General features: G+C 45.1%; 3 pseudogenes; all 3 read left to right on the top strand.

Annotated features, from left to right (window-relative positions):
• The first annotated feature begins 64 nt into the window (after positions 1-64).
• On the top strand, positions 65-180 carry LOC123570599 (5S ribosomal RNA; annotated as a pseudogene).
• A 1,669-nt stretch (positions 181-1,849) lies between these two features.
• Positions 1,850-1,968, top strand: LOC123571128 (5S ribosomal RNA; annotated as a pseudogene).
• Positions 1,969-6,342: 4,374 nt separating this feature from the next.
• LOC123571242 (5S ribosomal RNA) lies at positions 6,343-6,461 on the top strand (annotated as a pseudogene).
• The last annotated feature ends 9,098 nt before the right edge of the window (positions 6,462-15,559 follow it).

Raw genomic sequence — 15,559 nt, 5'->3', positions numbered from 1 at the left:
CCGGCTGAAAGCCAGCTGGCAGGGCTGAGCCGGGATCTTGGGGCAGCCAGGCACCTCTGCCAGCATCTACAGCCATACCACCCTGAACGTGCCCAATCTTGTCTGATCTTGGAAGCTTAGCAGGGTCGGGCCCCTTTAGTGCTTGGATGGGAGACCGCCTGGGACCAGGTGCTGTAGCCTTTTTTTGCTTTCTTTCTTGTCTTTCTTTCTTTTTTACCTTCCTTTCTTTCCTTCTCTCTTTCTTCTTTCTTCCTTTCTTTTCTTTCTTTCCCTCTTTCTTTCTTCCTTTCTGTCTTTCTTACTTTCCTTCTTCTTTCTCTCTTCCTTTTCATTCTTTCTCGCTCTTTCTGTCTTTCTTTTTCTTCTTTTTCTTTCTCTCTTTTTCCTTTCTTTTCTTTAATTCTTGCTTTCTTTCTTTTCTTTCTTTCCTCTCTCTCTTTCTTTTCTTTCTTTCCTCTCTCACTTTCTTTCTTTTCTTTCTCTCTCTCTTTCTTATTTCTTTCTTTCTCCCTTTCTTTCTTTCCTTTTATCTTTCTTTCTTTCTGACTTCTTTCATCCCTTCCTTCTTTCTCTCTTTCTTTTCTTTCTTCTTTCTTTCCTTCTATCTTCCTTTTCTTTCTTTCTCTCCCTTCCTCCTTCCTTCCTTTCCCTCCCTCCCTCCCTCCCTCCCTCCCTCCCTCCCTCCCTTCCTTCTTTCCTTCCTTCCTTCCTTCCTTCCTTCCTTCCTTCCTTCCTTCCTTCCTTCCTTCCTTCCTTCCTTCCTTCCTTCCTTCCTTTCTTTCTCTTTCTTTCTTTCTTTCTTTCTTTCTTTCTTTCTCTCTTTTTTCTTTCTTTCATTTTTCTTTCTATCTTTCCTTCTTTCTTTCTTTCCTCCTTTCTTTCCTTCTTTCTTCTTTCTTTCTTTACTTTCTTTCTTTTTCTTCCAGGTTGAGTCTCGCTCTACCACCCATGCTGGTGTGCAGTGACGTGATCTTGGCTCACTAAAAACTTGGCCTCGCTGGTGCTCGCCATTCTCCTGTCTCAGCCTCCCAAGCACCTGGGACTACAGGTGCCCCCCACCACACCTGGCTCATGTTTTGTAGTTTTAGTAGAGATGGGGTTTCACCGTATTAGCCAGGTTTGTCTAGATCTCCTGAACTCATGATCCACCCACCTCGGCATCCCAAATTCTTGGGATTATAAGCGTTATTCACCACGAACGGCTCACTGTAGGCTTTTGTGGCTTCTCCCCTCCCTCCCTTCCCCCTACTGTTGCCATGATTCTCAACGTTCCCTGACTCTGCTCTCCCATCATCGCGCCCCTACACCCCTGCCACATCCGTGGACATCCTTCTGGGTTGCGCCACGAAAGCACCACCGAGGAGCAGCATTCCACCACTTATGCCTTGCCGTCACCCTGCCAGGAGCCAGGCTCCAGCCTGGGAGGGCAGGGGGCCAGACCTCAAAGGCACAGGCGCTGGTGTTGGCATTGTGAGAAAAAGGCAAGGCGCCACTGGGCTGCCTGTTCGCCCTTGGCCAGCCCTGATGACTGTGGCTGGGTGGGGCAAGAGGGGGCCTCGCAGGAGCTCCTGAGCAGCCAGGGATCCAAAAGAATACCTCCGTGACAGGGTGGAGTACCAGACGGTGTCCCAGGATCATGGACCCTGGACCCTTACACCTCAGAGTGCTCCCTGTTATGAGCGGGCCTGACGTGGTGGAAGCTCAGGAGCTCGGGAACTGGTGGAAGGCCACCGGCAATAACCTCGTGGGTCCTGATACAAGCCCGTCAGGCCTGGGATGGTGATGCCAGTTGGAAGCCAGTGGGCATGGCTGGGCTGGGCTCTTGGGGCAGCCAGGCACCTCTGCTGGTATCTACAGCCATACCACCCTGAATGTGCCCGATCTCGTCTGTTCTTGGAAGCTAAGCAGTGTCCAGCCTGGTTAATACTTGCATGGGAGACCGCCTGGGAATACCAGGTGCTGTAGGTTTTTGGTTTTCTTACTTGTCTTTCTTTCTTTTTTACCTTCCTTTCTTCCCTTCTCTCTCTCTACTTTCTTTTTCTCTTTCTTTCTTTCTTTCTTTCTTTCTTTCTTTCTTTCTTTCTCTCTTCTTTCTTTCTTCTGTCTTTCTTTCTTTCTTTTCTCTCTTTTCTTCACTTACTCTCTCTTTCTTTGTGTTTTTCTTTCTTGATTTATTTCCGTCTTTCTTTCTTTTCTTTCTCTCTTTCTTCTTTCTTTCTTCTATCTTTCCTTTTCTTTCTTTTTTTCTTTTTTCTCCTTCTCTCTCTTTTTCTTTCTGTTTTTCTTTCTTTCTTTGTTTCCATCTTTCCTTTTCTTTGCTTCTCTCTTTCTTTCTTCTTTCTTTGCTTCTTTCTTTCTTTTCTCTCTTTCTCTCTCTTTTCTTTCTTTTCTTTCTCTCTTTCTTTCCTTCCTTCTTTCTTTATTTCTTCTTTCATTGTTTTCTTTCTTTTTTCTTTCTGTCTCTTTCTTTCTTAATTCTTTCTTTCTCTCTCTCTCTCCTTCCTTCCTTCCTTCCTTCCTTCCTTCCTTCCTTCCTTCCTTCCTTCCTTCCTTCCTTCCTTCCTTCCTTCCTTCCTTCCTTCCTTCCTTCTTTCTTTCTTTCTTTCTTTCTTTCTTTCTTTCTTTCTTTCTTTCTTTCTTTCTTTCTTTCTTTCTTTCTTTCTTTCTTTCTTTCTTTCTTTCTTTCTTTCTTTTTTCTTTCTTTCTTTCTTTCTTTTCTTCCAGAGGGGGTCTCGCTCTGTCACCCAGGTTGGAGTGCAGTGACGTGATCTCGGGTCACTTCAAGCTCCACCTCCTGGGTAAATACCATTCTCTTGCCTCAGTCTTCCTGGCAGCTGGGAATACATGTGCCTACCACCACGCCCAACTCATATTTTGTAGTTTTAGTGGAGACGGGGTTTCACCATGTAAGCCAGGCTGGTCTGGATCTCCTAACCTCGTGATCCACATGCCTCGGCCTCCCAATGTGATGGGATTACATTTGTGATCCACCCCGCCCGGCCTGCAGTAAACTTTTGTGGCTTCCCCCTTCCCTCGTTTCCTTCTACTATTGCCATGCTTTCCAACCTCCCCTGACTCCACTCCCCCTTTATCGTACCCCTACACCCCCGACGCACCTGGGGAACTCCCTCTGGTGGTGCACCACCAAATTATCATAGGGCGGCAGCATTCCACCACTTCTGCCTAGCCGCCACCCCACCAGGAGACCAGCTCCAGCCTGGGACGACAGGGGGCCAGACCCCAAAGGCGCAGGTCTGGGTGTTTATATTGGGAGAATAAGTCCATGCACCACTGGACTACCTGTTCACCCTTGGCCAGCCCTGACGGCTATTGCTGTGTGGGGCAAGAGCGGGCCTTGCAGGAGCTCCTGAGCCACCAGAGATCCAAAAGAATACCTCTGCAACAGGACAGAGGACCGGACGGTGTCCTAGGATCATGGGCCCTGGGCCCTGACGCCTGGGAGCACTCCCTGTTCCAAGCGGGCCTGACATGGTGGAAGCTCAGCAGCTCAGGATCGGGGTGAGGCTGAGAGTGAGTGGCCCGGGGGACCCGATCCGAGCCTGGCAGCCCTGGGCTGGCAGTTCCGGCTGGAAGCAGGTGGGCATGCCTGCACCAGGCTCTTGGGGAACCCAGGTGCCTCTGCCCACGTCTACGACCATACAACTCTGAAAGCGTCTGATCTTGGAAACTAAACAGGTGGGTCTGCTTAGTACTTGGATGGGAGACACCATGGGAATACCAGGTGCTGTAGGCTTTTTTGCTTTCTTTCTTGTCTTTCTTTCTTTTCTACCTTCCTTTCTTTTCTTCTCTCTCTCTCTTCTTTCTTTTTCTTTCTTTTCTTTCTTTCTCTGTTTCTTTCCTTCTTTCATTCTTTTCTCTTTCTTTCCTGCTTTCTTTCTTTCTCTATCATTCTTTCTTTCTTTGCTTCCTTCTTTCTTCCTTTTTCTTTCTCTTTCTTTCTTTATTTCTTCCTTCCTTCTTTCCTTTTTGTCTTTCTCTCTTTCTTTCTTTCTTTCTTTCTTCTTTCTTTCTTTCTTTCTTTCTTTCTTTCTTTCTTTCTTTCTTTCTTTCTTTCTTTCTTTCTTCTCTCTCTCTCCTTCCTTCCTTCCTTCCTTTCTTCCTTCCTTCCTTTCTTTCTTTCTTTCTTTCTTTCTTTCTTTCTTTCTTTCTTTCTTTCTTTCTTTCTCTCTCTTTCTTCTTTCTTTCTTTCTTTCTTTCTTTCTTTCTTTCTTTCTTTCTTTCTTTCTTTCTTTCTTTCTTTCTTTCTTTCTTTCTTTCTTTCTTTCTTTCTTCTTTCTCTTGACAGTGTGTCACTGTGTCACCCAGGTTGGAGTGCAGTGGCACGACCTCAGCTCACTGCAATCTCTGACTCCTGAGTTCTCACCATTCTCCTGCCTCAGTTTCCCAAGTAGCTGGGACTACAGGCGCTTGCCACCACACCCAGCTTATGTTTTGTAGTTTCAGTAGAGATGGGGTTTCACTGTGTTAGCCACGCTGGTCTGGATCTCCTGACCTTGTGATCCACCCGCCTCGGCCTCCCAAAGTGCTGGAATTATAGGTGTGATCCACCATGCCTGGCCTGCTGTAGGCTTTTGTGGCTTCCCCCCTCCCCCCTTCCCCCTACTGTCACCACGCTTCCCAACTTCCCCTGACTCTGCTCCCCCTTTATTGCCAGCCTACACACCCACCACAGCCTGGGACCTCCTCCTGGGGATCCGTCACCAAACCATCACCAGGCTGCAGGACTCCACCGCTTCTGCTTTGCTGCCACTCTGCTGGGAGCCCCACTCCAGCCCAGGAGGGCAGCGGGCCGGATCCCAAAGGCGCAGGCGTGAGTTCCCTGCTGTTCGCAGTGCCTTCCCACTCCTGGAATGCGCAAGTGATTCAATCCACTCATCAGACCCCGCTGCAACATTCCAAACGAGTTAAATGGGTTGGCAGGGGCAGTGGGTGCCACACACACCAGCCAAGACCTCTGCTCCGAAGCGCAGGGCCTACTTTATCTGGGGGAAGGACATTGCTATGTCAGTCACCAGGAGAACAGTCCCTGTGCACACGGATTCCCATTGCCACCAACCTCGTGTAAACTAAAATCCCAAGGACTTGAGGGCCCCGTGGGCATGCCCTATGCCACGGCTCCTGCCTAATGGGTGGGGGCACTTTGGAAATCAAGGGGCCCTCCACACCGTGCCAAGAGCACAGGGAGGTGCCAACAAAGGACAGAGCCCACGAAACCCACGTCCAAAGAAACAATTAATCAAAGAAAAAACCAGTCTCAGTGCTCCATTACTCCTCTCACATAGACGGCCTGGCCACACTGTTCTGGTCCAGAACAAGCACCCTCCGCCCTATCCCGGCCTGCTCAAAAGGGCCCTGGCTAACGGAGCATGACGCTCCCTCTCCAAGGCTCTATTGCTCTCGCTCTCTTTCTCCCTCCCCCTCTCTCTTCCTGGTTTGACCCTGCAACTCGACCTACTTCTGACGCATTCCCTCTGTCTCTGTCTCTTTCTCTGTCCCGCTCTATTTCTCTGCCTCTCTGTCTCTTTCCTTCTCTCTTTCTCTGCCTCTCTGTCTCTTTCCCTCTCCTCCTCCCCTGTCTCTTTCAATGGCTGTCTCTCTCCCTCCCTCAGTTTCAATATCTCCATCCATCTCTTCCTTGTTCTCCTTCAAGCCGGTTCTGTGTGTGTGCATATGTGTGTGTGTGTGTCTGTGTGTGTGCGCATGTGCATTTGTGGGTTCCCACACATGAGCCCTTGGGTGTGTCTCTGTGTGGGGCAGTGGATTTGCTCCTGGTGGTGGTGGGGTGTGTCTGGGTTTCTCTCAGCCCCTCTGGCCGGGTATCAAGATGCCAGCTCAAGTGCCAACCTGGGGCAAAGCAGGGCCATCCCCCATACCCAACCCCCCACACCCTCTTGCCCACTGGCACGGTCCTGGTGAGGACAAGCGACCATCGTGCTGGTATTGTGAGAAAAAGGCCACATGCACCTGGGCTGGTTCTTTGTCCTTGGCCAGCCCTGACGACTCTGGGTGGGTTGGGCAAGAGGGGGCCTCTCAGGAGCTTCTCAGAGGCCAGGAATCCAAAAGAATGCTTCCGCTACAGGGCGGAGTGCCGGACGGTGTCAAAAGATCATGGGCCCTGGGCCCTGATGCCTCTGAGCACTCCCTCTTCCTAGCAGGCCTGACATGGTGGAAGCTCGGCAGCTTGGGAGCCGGGGGAACACCACGGGCAGGCTACTCGGTGGTCCTGATCCGAGCTCTGTGGCACCAGGCTGGCAGTGCCCACTGGAAGCCGGCGGGCATGGCTGGGCTGGGCTCTTGGGGCAACCAGGTGCCTCAGCCGGCGTCTACAGCCATACCATCCTGAACGCGCCTGATCTCATCTGATCTCGGAAGCTTAGCCGAGTTGCGCCTGTTTAGTACTTGGATGGGAGACCACCTGGAAATACTGGGCACTGTAGGCTTTTTTGCTTTCTTTCATTTCTTTCTTTCTTTTCTACCTTCCTTTCTTCCCTTCTGTCTCACTCTCTCTCTTCTATCTTTATTTTCTTCTATTTTCTTTCTCTCTTTTTTCTTTCTTCTTTTTTAATTCTTTCTTTTTTCTTTCTCTCTTTCTTTTCTTTCTTCCTTTCTTCTTTCTTTCCTTCTTTCTTTTCTTCCTTTTGTTTCTTTCTTTTTTTCTTTCTTTTTTCTTCTTTCTTTCTTTCCTTCTTTCTTTTCTTTCTTTCTCTCTCTTTCTTCTTTCTTTTTTTCTTCTTTGCTTCTGTCTCTTTTTTTTATTTTTTCTTTTTTTTTTGACAGTGTCTGGCTCTGTCAACCAGGATGGAATGCAGTGGTGGGATCTGTGCTCACTGCAAGCTCCACCTCCAGGCTTCCTACCATTCTCCTGCTTCAACCTCCTGAGTGGTTGAGATTAAAGGCACCCACCCCCATGCCTGGCTAATTTTTTATTTTTAATAGATATCCTCCCACCTCAGCCTCCCAAAGGGCTGGGATTACAGGCTTGAGCCATTATGCCCAGCCATCAGTGTTTTCCATGTCTTCCTACATGACCCACTTTTCCAGCCAGTTCTAGCCTATTGCAAGCATCCTCCACCATATCCCAGACTTCTCAAAAGGGCCTTGTTTAGCAGAGCATGTCTCTCCCTCTTCACACATCTATCGCTCTCGATCTCTAGCTCTCTCACCCTTTTTCTTTTCTTTCTCCTCCACTTCGTTGTCTTTCTGTCATCTTCTCTCTCTCTCTTTATTTCTCTCTCTGTCTCTCACAGTCCCCCTCTGATGTCTTTCTCATCTGTTTCTCTCCCTCCCTCTGTTTCTGTCTCTACATCTCCCTCTCGCTTGCACTCCTTTAAGCTATCTCTGGCTGTAATTTTCTGCTTTATTGTGTTCCCACACACATGCCCCTGTGTGTGTTCTTGTGTGGAGTGCGTTTGCTCATGGTGATGGTGGGATGTGTCTGAGTGTCTCAGCCTCTCTTTCCCAGAATCAGGCTGGTGGCTTTATTGCCATAGTGGGCAAAGAAGGGCCCCCATGCCCTCTTGCCCAAGGGCCGGTTCTTCATTGTGATAATTGACAGTAGTGAGAGTGTTGTGAGAAAAGGATCCCATGTGGCTGGGCATGCTGTTCGTCCCTGCCCAGCCTTGACAGATCTGGCTGGTTCTGGCAAGAGGGGTTCTTGTAGGAGCGGCTGCAAGTAATGAAAGACAGTATTTACACTCCAGTGCAGAGAACTGGAAAAAGTCCTGGGACCATGGGTACTGGGCGCTGCTGTGTTGGATCCCACCCAGTTTTGAGTGGTCCTGATAAGCTGGAAGTTCGGGAGCTTGGGAGCCAGGGGAAGGCTGCAGATGAGAAGCTCTGGGATAGCCAATCTGAGTCCCTTGGCACAAGCTTGGCAATGATGCCTGGAATCAGGCAGGCATGGCAGAGCTTGGCTCTTGGGGCAGCCAGATGCTTCTCCCAGTGTCTGACAAACCAATCTGAAAGTGACTGATCTCCTCTGATCTTGGAAGCTAGCAGGGTTCATACTTGGATGGCAGCCCTCGGAATACCATGTTCTGTAGGATTTTCTTTCTTTCTTTCTTTCTTTCTTTCTTTCTTTCTTTCTTTCTTTCTTTCTTTCTTTCTTTGGCTTTTCAGCTCCCTCCCTTACCCCTATTGTGGCCGTATTTCCCAACAACTTCATGACTGCTCCTCTTTTTTGCTCACCTGCACCACTCCACAACCTGGGACCTCCTCCTGGGAGTCCGCCCCTGCAGCACCACCAGGCAGAAACATTATATTGCATTTGCCACACCATCGCCCTAACAGGAGCTTGACTTCAACTGGTTGTTTGCCCCAGCCTGTCCTGCCAGATTTGGTGGGTGGGGCAAAGGTTTCCATGCAAGATGGGTGGCAAGGGATCCAAATCTATACCTCCATAGCAAGAATTAGGACAAGAGGACATCCCAGAACTGTGGGCCCTGGTCCCTGGCACCACAGAGCACAACCTGTTCCGAGTGGGCCCGATGTGGTGGAATCTTGGGAGCTCAAGAGCCAGGGGAAGGATGTGGGTGAGCAGTTCAGGGGTCTCTTATTTTAGTCCCACCACCCCAGCCTGGTGGTGACCACTGTAATCAGGCAGACGTGACTGGGCCGCACTCTTGGGGCTCCCAGGCACCTCTGCCAGTGTCTGCGTCCATACCACATTGAACACATCAGATATCGTGTGACCTCAGAACTTAAGCATGGTCGGGCCTGGTCAGTACTTGGATGGGAGACCACCTGGAATACTGGGTGCTCTAGGCTTGTGGGGTTTTTTTTTGTTTCTTCCCTCCCTCCATTCTCCCTATTTTTCTCATGCTTCCCAAATGCTGCCTGAGTTTGATTTCCTTTTACCCCCCCATCCTTGGCCCCATCCAAAACCCCAAACCTCCTTCTGGGAGTCTACCCCTGCATTGCTGAAGGATAGCAGTATCCCAACACTTACGTCTTGACACCGTCCCTCCAGGAGCCATGCTGCAGTTGGAGCAGGCCACAATTGGACCCCAAATTTGCAGACACGTGTTCCTTGCCATCAGAGGTGTCTTCCCACTCCCAGAATGGCCAGGCAAATCAATTTACTCATCGAACTCTGCTGCAGCAGTCTAAGCCATGGGAAAGAGAGGGCAGGGGAACTAGGTTCCACAGAGGCCAGCTTAGAAGTCTGGTCCACAACACAGAAGCTGCTCATCAGTGGAAAGGACATTGCTTGCCTACCCATGTGGATAACAGTCCATTTGCCCCCAGATTTCCATTGTTGCCATCTTTGTGTAAACTGCAGTCCTGAGCATCCAAGCGAGATCCTGGCATGCTCAGGTACACTGGGTGCTGTAGACATTTTTTTCCTGGCTTTCCCATTCCCTATTCAACCTATTTTCACCAAGTTTCCCACCACCACCTGGGTGACCATGCCACAGACGGGGACCTCCTCCTGGTCATCCGCCCCACCAACACAGGCGGGCAGCAGCATTCCACCACTTCTGCCTCACTGCTACCCCACCAGGAGCCCGGCTCCAGCCTGGACAGGCCAGGGAAATATCCCAAAGGCAGGGCCATATCCAAAAGTCACAGGCACGTGTTCCCTGACATCCAGAGAGTCTTCTTTCTCCCGAAATGCCCAGGCTATCCAATTTATTCATCGGGAGTCACTGCAACAGTCCTAACTGGGAGAAAACACAGTCAGGAGCAGTGGGTTCCAAAGACACCAGATAATATCTCTACTCCAGAATGTAAGGTATATTTATCTGGGGGAAGAACATTTATCCTAGCCAGCAGGAAAACTGTCCCTGTCCACCCAAATTACCACTGCCACCAGTGAGTAAACTCCAGTCCCAAGCACACGAGAGAGACACAGCCCTCAGGCACCACGGGCATGCTCGGAGCCATGGTTCTTGCTAGACGGGTGGGTGAATGCTAAAAACCTCAAGGCCCATGGCACTAACAGCATAGGTTGGAGTCAACCAATGAAGGACCCTACGAAATCTGCCCCCAAAACGACCAACCAATCCAATAAAATCACATCTCAGCACTTTATTTGTCTTTCTGCATGGACCACACAGCCACTGTGTTCTGGCCCAGTCCAACCAGGAGGTCAGAAACACTCTTTTTGTAGAATCTGTGAAGGAACATTTGTGACCCCAGTGAGGCCTATGGGGAAAAAAACGCACAAAAAAACCCAATATTCCCAGATAAAACTAGAAAGAAGCTATCTGTGAAACTTGTTTTTGATGTGTGGATTCAACTCACAGCATTAAACTTTTCTTTTGGTACAGCTGGTTGGAAACACTCTTTTTAGAGATTCTTCAAAAAGACATTTGGGAGCTCCATGGACCTATGGGGAAAAAACAGAATATCCCCATAGAAAAACTGCAAAGAAGCAATCTGTGGAACTGCGTTGTGACATGTGGATTCATCTTACAGAATTAAACCTTTCTTTTGATTTGGCAAGTTGGAAACACTTTTTTGGATAATCTGCTAATTTACATTTGGGAGCAAATTGAGACCTATGGGGTAAACAATATTCCCAGATAAATACTAGAAAAAAAGCTATCTGTGAAACTGCTTTGTGATGTGTTTATTCAGCTGAGAGTTAAATGTTTCTTTTGATTCAGCAGGAAGGAAACACTCTTTTTTGTCAAATATGTGAAGCAACATGTTGGAGACCTTTGTGGCCTATGGGGAAAAACAAAATATCCCCATATAAAAACTAGAAGGAAGTTATCTGTGAAACTACTTTGTGATGTGTGAATTCATCTCACAGAGTTTAACCTTTCTTTTGATTCAGCAGGTTGGAAACACTATTTTGGACAATTTGTGAAGGGACATTTAGCAGCCCTGTAAGGCCTATGTGGAAAAACCCCACATTTATATCCCCATATAAAAACTGTAAGGAAGCTATGTGTGAAACTACTTTGTGAGGTGTGGATTCATCTCATAGAGTTAAACTTTCCTTTGATTCAGCAGTTTGGAGATCCTATTTTGGAAAATCTGCAAAGGGACTTATTGGAGTCCATTGAGTCCTATGAGAGATAACTGAATATCCCCAGATAAAAAACAGAAATAAGCCATCTGTGAAACTGTTTTGTGTTGTGGAATCAACTCACAGAGTTAAGCCTTTCTTTGGATTCAGCAGTTTGGAAATACTCCTTTTGGAAAAGCTGCAAAGAAATACTTGGGAGGCAATTGGGGCCTAGGGGAACAACAGAATATCCCTAGATAAAAATCAGAAAGAAGCTATCTGTGAATCTGATAGCTTGTGATGTATGGAATCAGCTCTCAGAGTTAAATCTTTCTTTTGATTCAGCAGTTAGACAACACTATTTTTAGAGTCTGTGAAGAAACATTAGGAATCCCATTGATGCCTAAGAGAAAAAAGAGAATATCCCCATAATAAAACAAGAAAGAAGTCATATGTGAGACAGAATTGTGTTGCGTGGATTCAAGTGACAGAGTTAAAACTTTATTTTGATTCAGCAGGTTGGCAACACTCTTTTTGTAGATCTGAGAAGGCTCATTTAGGAGCCCATTTATGCTTATGGGGAAAAAGAAAATATCCCCAGATAAAAACTAGAAAGAAGCTATCAGTGAAACTGTTATTGGTGTATGCATTCATCTCAGATAATTAAGCCTTCCTTTTGATTAAATATTTTGGAAACAGTCTTTTGTAGAATCTGAAAAGGGACAATGGGAATCCCTTTGAGGCCTACTGGGAAAAATCAAATATCCCCAGATAAAACTAGAAAGAAGCTATCCATGAAAATAATTTGTGATGTGTGGATTCATCTCACAGAGTTAAGCCTTTCTTTTGATTCAGCACTTTGAAAGCACTCTTTTTGGAGGATCTGCAAAGGGATATTTTGGAGCCCATTGAAGCCTATGGGTAAAACCCAAACATCACCAGATAAAAAGCAGAAAGAAATTATTTGAAACCTTTTTGTGATGTGTGGATTCATCTCCCAGAGTTAAACCTTTCTTTTGACTCAGTAGGTTGGAAACACAATAATCGGTGTATCTGCAACAGTACTTTTGGGAGCCCATTGAGGTATATGTGTAAAAACTGAATATCACCAGATAAAAAATATAAAGAAATTATTTGAAACTGCTTTGTGATGTGTGGATTCATCTAACATAGTTAAATCTTTTCTTTCATTCAGCAGGATGGAAACACTCTTTTGTAGAATCTGCAAAAAGACCTAGGCAAAAAACCGAATATTTCTGGATAAAAACTACAAAGAAGCTACCTGTGAAACCACTTTTTGATGTGTGGATTCATCTCTCAAAGTTAAACCTTTCTCTTGATTGTGCATGTTCAAAACACTCCTTTTGTAGAATATACGATGGAACATTTGGGAATCCATTGAGATTTATGGGTAAAAATTGAATATCCTCAGATAAAAACTAGAAAGAAGCTATGTTTGAAACTGCTTTGTCATGTGCAGATTCATCTTATAGAGTTAAACCATTCTTTTGATTCAGTAGGTTGGAAACACTCTTTTTGGACAATCTACCAAGAGACATTTAGGACCCCTTTGAGGCCTATGTGGAAAAACTGAATATCCCCATACAAAAACTGTAAAAAATCTATCTGTGAACCTGCTTTGTGAGGTGTGGATTCATCTCACAGGGTTAACCCTTTGTTTTGATTCAACAGGGTTGGAAACAGTCTTGTAGAATCTGTGTAAAGGTATTTGCCAGCCCATTGAGGCCTATGGGGAAAACCCAAATATCCCCATATAAAAACTAGAAAGAAGCTATCTATGAAACAGCTTTGCAATGTGTTCATTCATTTCAAAAAGTTAAACCTTAATTTGATTGAGCAGTTCGGAGACACTCTTTTTGGAAAATCTGCAAAAGGACATTTTGGGAGCCCATTGAGTCCTATGGGAAATAACTGAATATGCCCAGATAAAATCTAGGAAGAAGCTATCTGTGAAACTGCTTCGTGATGTGTGTAGTCAACTCAAATGGGTAAATCTTCCTTTTGATTCAGCCAGTTGGAATCACTGTTTTTGGAGAGTCTGTGTAGGGACATTATGGAGCCCATTGAGGCCTATGGAAAAAAAATGAATATCCCCAGGTAAAAGTTGAACAGAACCAACCTGTGAAACTGATTTGTGATATGTAGATTTATCTCACAGTGTTAAACCTTTCTTTTATTCAGTCACTTGGAAACACTGATTTTGGAAAAACTGTGAAAGGATGTTTGGAAGCCCATTGAGACCTATAAAGAAAAAGGAAATATCCCCAGTGAAAACTAGAAAGAATGTATCTGTGACACTGCTTTGTAATCTCTGTATTCATGTCAGAGAGGTAAACCTTTCTTTTGACCCAGCAGTTTTGAAACAATCTTTTTGGAGAGTCTATGAAGGGAAATTTGGGAGTCCATTGAGGCCTATGGGGAAAAAACAAATATCCCCAGATAAAAACTGGAAAAATCTATCTGTGAAACTGCTTTGTAATTTGTGGAGCTATCTCATTGAGTGAAACCTTTCCTTTAAAAGAGTAAATTGGAAACATTCCTTTTGTAGAATCCGTGAAGGGACGTTTTGGAGCCTATTGCAGCCTATGGGGGAAAAACCGAATATCCCCAGATAAAAACTAGAAAGAAGCTGTATGTGAAACTGCTTTGTGATATGTTGGGTTCTTCTCTCTGAGATAAACCTTCTTTTGGTTCAGCAGAATGGAAACACACTTTTTTAGAAGCTACAAAGGGATACTAGGGAGACAATTGGGGCCTATAGGGGAAGAAAAAAGAATATCCCCAGGTAAAAGCTGGACAGAACCAACCTGTGAAACTGCTTCATAATGTGTAGATTTATCTCTCAGCATTAAACCTTTTTTATTATTCAGGCAGTTGGAAACTTTTTTTTTTTTTTTTTTTTTTTTTTAGGAGTATACACATAGGGATATTTGAAAGCCTTTTGAGGCCTATTGAGATAAATGGAATATTCCCAGATAAAAACTAGAAAGCAACTATCAGTGAAACTGCTTTGTGTTGTGTGAATTCATCAAAGTTAAACATATCTTTTGATTCAGCAGTTTAGAAACACTCTTTTTGTATAATCTGTGAAGGGACATTTGGAAGTTTATTGAGGCCTATGGGGAAAAACTGAATATTTCCAGATAAAAGCTAGAAATAAGCTTTCTGTGAAACTGTTCTGTGATGTGTGGATTCATCTCACAGAGTTAAACCTTTCTTTTCATTCAGCACGCTGGAAACACTCTCTTCAAAGAAACTGTGAATGGTCAATTGGGAGACTACTGAGGCCGTTGGGGAAAAACTCTAGATAAAAATTAGAAAAAAGCTATCTGTGACACTGGTTTTTGATGTGTGGATTCATCTCACAGAGTTTAACCATTTTCTTGATTCAACAGTTTGGAAACACTATTTTTGTAGAATCTGTGAAGATATATTTGGGAGTGCTGTGAGGCCTTTGTGGTTAAACAGAAAATCCCCAGATAAAAACTAGAAAAATGTCAACTGTGGAACTTCTTTGTGATGTGTGCATTTCTCTCACAGAGTTAAACATTTCTTTTGATTCAACAGGTTGGAAACACTCTTTTTGTAGAGTCTATGAAAAGACATTTGGGAGCCCAGTGAGGTCTAGGGGAAAAACTTTATATCCCCAGACAAAATCTAGAAAGAAGTAATCTGTCAAACTGTTTTGTGGTGTGTGGATTCACCTCACAGAGTTAAACCTTTCTTTTGATTCAGAAGATTGAAAACCCTTCTTTGGAAAATCTGCCAAGGGACATTTTTGAGCCCATTGATGCCTATGGGGAAAAACCGAATATTCTCAGATAAAAGTTACAAAGAAGCTACCTATGAAACTGCTTTGTGATATGTGGATTCTTCTCTCAGAGTTAAACCTTTCTCTTGATTCAGCAGGTTCAAGACAAACTTTTTGTAGAATATGCAAAGGGACATTTGGGAATCCATGGGGGCCTATGGGTAAAAACTAAATATCCCCAGATAAAAACTCGAAAGAAGCTATATTTGAAACTTCTTTGTCATGTGTGGATTCAGGTCACAGAGCTAAACCATTCTTTTGATTCAGCAGGTTGGAAACACTCTTTCTGGACAATTTGTGAAGGGACATTTAGAGCCCTTTAAGGCCTCTGTGGAAAAACCGAATATCCCCATATAAAAACTGTAAAGAAACAATCTGTGAAACTGCTTTGTTAACTGTGGATTCATGTCACAGAGGTAAACCTTTTTTTTCATTCAGCAGAATGGAAACACTGTTTTTGTAGAATCTGTGTAAAGATATTTGCCAGACCACTGAGGCCTATGTGGAAAATCTTACCATTACCATATAAAAACTAGAAATAAGTCATCTGTGAAACTGCTTTGTGATGTGTGCATTCATCTCACAGAAATAAACCTTCATTTGATTCAACAGTGTGGAGACCATATTTTGGAAAATCTGCAATGGGACATTTGGAAACCCATTGAGGCCTATGGGAAATGACTGAATATTTCCAGATAAAAACTAGAAAGAAACTATCTGTGAAACTGCTTTGTGATGTGCCAATTCAT

This window comes from Macaca fascicularis, chromosome 1 (genome assembly GCF_037993035.2).
Source record: "Macaca fascicularis isolate 582-1 chromosome 1, T2T-MFA8v1.1".
Taxonomy (NCBI): Eukaryota; Metazoa; Chordata; class Mammalia; order Primates; family Cercopithecidae; genus Macaca; species Macaca fascicularis.
This window is presented reverse-complemented; position numbering and strand designations above follow the sequence as displayed.